The sequence below is a fragment of the Procambarus clarkii genome, chromosome 14, assembly GCF_040958095.1.
Source record: "Procambarus clarkii isolate CNS0578487 chromosome 14, FALCON_Pclarkii_2.0, whole genome shotgun sequence".
NCBI lineage: Eukaryota > Metazoa > Arthropoda > Malacostraca > Decapoda > Cambaridae > Procambarus > Procambarus clarkii.
Genome location: NC_091163.1, coordinates 3,351,698 through 3,355,390, shown reverse-complemented (window position 1 = coordinate 3,355,390; position 3,693 = coordinate 3,351,698).

Sequence of the window (3,693 nt, the reverse complement as noted above, 5' to 3'; positions counted from 1 at the left end):
ACCCCAACACACCACCGTCACCACCACACACCACCGTCACCATTATACACCACCGTTTCCACCACACACCACCGTCACTACCACACACCACTGTCACCATTGTACCCCCACCGTCACCACCACACACCATCGTCACCACATCTCACCACCGTCACCACCACACACCACCGTCACCACCACACACCACCGTCACCACCACACACCACCGTCACCACATCTCACCACCGTCACCACCACACACCACCGTCACCACCACACACCACCGTCACCACCACACACCACCGTCATCACCACACCCCACCTTCACCATCACACACCACCATTCACTACCACACCCCAACGTCACCACCACACACCACCGTCATATTATACACCAACCGTCACCACCACACACCACCGTCACCGCCACACTTCACCGTCACCACCACACACACCGTCCCACCACACACCACCGTCACCACCACACACCACCGTCACCATTATACACCAACGTCACCACCACACACCACCATCACACACCACCGTCACCACCACACACCACCGTCACCACCACACACCACCGTCATTATTATACACCACCGTCACCACCACACACCACCTTCACCATTACAACCACCTGTCAGCACTACACAACACGGTCACCACCACACACCACCGTCACCACCAAACACCACAGTCACCAACATCGTCATCACCACATCCCCCCTCACCATCACACACACCGTCACCATCACACACCATCGTCACCAACACACATAACCGTCACCACCACACACCATCGTCACCACCCACACTCCAACGACACCAACACACACACCGACACCACCACACAACGCACACCACCGACACCACCACACACCACCGACACCATCACACACCACCGTCACCACCGACACAACCACACACACCACCGTCACCACCACACACCACTGTCACCACCACACACATCACCGTCACCAGCACACACCACCGTCACCACACACCACCGTCACCACCCCACACCACCGGCACCACCACACACCACCGACACCACCACACACCAACCAACACCACCACACACCAACCAACACCACCACACACCACCGTCACCACCACACATCACCGACACTATAACTCACTTCCGTCACTACCACACATCACCTACACCACCACACACCACCGTCACCACCACACACCACCGTCACCACCACCACAGACCACCGTCAGCACCACACCCCATCGTTACCACCACACACCACCGTCACCACCACACACCACCGTCGCCACCACACACCACAGACACCACCACCATACTACCGTCACCATCACACACCACCGGTACCATCACACACCACCGTCACCACACCACCGACAACATCACACACCACCGTCACCACAACCACACCACCGTCACTATCACACATCACCGTCACCACCACACACCACCTTCACCACCGTCACCATCACACTCCACCGTCACCATCACACTCCACCGTCACCACCACACACCACCGTCACCATCACACACCACCTTCACCACCATACACCAACTTCACCACCGTCACTACCACACACCACCGTCACGGTAACACAACATCGTCACCATCACACAACATCGTCACCACCACACGCCACCGTCACCATCACACTCCACCGTCACCATCAAACTCCACCGTCACCATCACACACCACCAACACACACCACCGTCACCATCACACAACACCGTCACCACTATACATTACCGTCACCATCACACACAACTGTCATCACCAAACACCACTGTCACCATCACAAATCACCTTCACCACTACACACTATCATCACTATCAAACACCACCGTCGCCATCACTCACTATCGTCACCATCACACACTATCGTCACTATCACACACTATCGTCACCATAACACACTATCGTCACCACCACTCACCACCGTCACCATCACACATCACCGTCACCATCACACATCACCGTCACCATCACACACTATCATCACCATCAAACACCACCGTCTCCATCACAACACTATCGTCACCATCACATACTATCGTCACCATCACAGACTATCGTCCCCATTACACAATATGGTCACCACTACACACTATCGTCACCACCGTCACCACTACACACCGCCGTCACCACCAAACACCACCGTCATCACCACACACCACCGTCACCACCACCACAGACCACCGTCACCACCACACACCACCGTCTCCACCACACACCACTGTCACCATTGGTACACCACCGTCACCACCACACACCATCGTCAGCACTACACACCACCGTCACCATCACACTCCACCGTCACCACCACACACCACCGTCACCATCACACACCACCTTCAACACCATACACCACCTTCACCACCGTCACCACCACACACCACCGTCACGGTAACACAACATCGTCACCGTCACACAACATCGTCACCACTAAACACCACAGTCACCACTATCGTCATCACCACACCATACCATCACCATCACACACCACCGTCACCACCACACACCACCGTCACCACCACACACCACCGTCACCATTATACAGCACCGTCTCCACCACACACCACCGTCACCACCACACACCACTGTCACTATTGTACACCACCGTCACCACCACACACCACCGTGAGCACCACACACCACCGTCACCACCACACACCACCGTCACCACATCTCACCACCGTCACCACCACACACCACGATCACCAACACACACCACCGTCACCACCACACACCACCGTCATCACCACACCCCACCTTCACCATCACACACCACCATCACTACCACACCCCAACGTCACCACCACACACTACATTCACCACCACACACCACCGTCACTATTATACACCACCGTCACCACCACACACCACCATCACCGCCACACACCACCGTCACCACCACACACCACCGTCACCACCACACACCACCGTCACCACCACACACCACCGTCACCATTATACACCAACGTCACCACCACACACCACCATCACCACCACACACCACCGTCACCACCACACATTATCGTCACCACCAAACACCACAGTCACCACCATCGTCATCACCACACCCCACCTTCACCATCACACACCACCGTCACCCCAACACACCACCGTCACCACCACACACCACCGTCACCATTATACACACCGTTTCCACCACACACCACCGTCACTACCACACACCACTGTCACCATTGTACACCACCGTCACCACCACACACAACCGTCACCACATCTCACCACCGTCACCACCACACACCACTGTCACCATTGTACACCACCGTCACCACCACACACAACCGTCACCACATCTCACCACCGTCACCACCACACACCACCGTCACCACCACACACCACCGTCACCACCACACACCACCGTCATCACCACACCCCACCTTCACCATCACACACCACCATCACTACCACACCCCAACGTCACCACCACACACCACCGTCACTATTATACACCTCCGTCACCACCACACACCACCGTCACCACCACACACCACCGTCACCACCACACACCACCGTCACCATTATACACCAACGTCACCACCACACACCACCATCACACACCACCGTCACCACCACACACCACCGTCACTACACACACCACCGTCATTATTATACACCACCGTCACCACCACACACCACCTTCACCATTACACACCACCGTCAGCACTACACACCACGGTCACCACCACA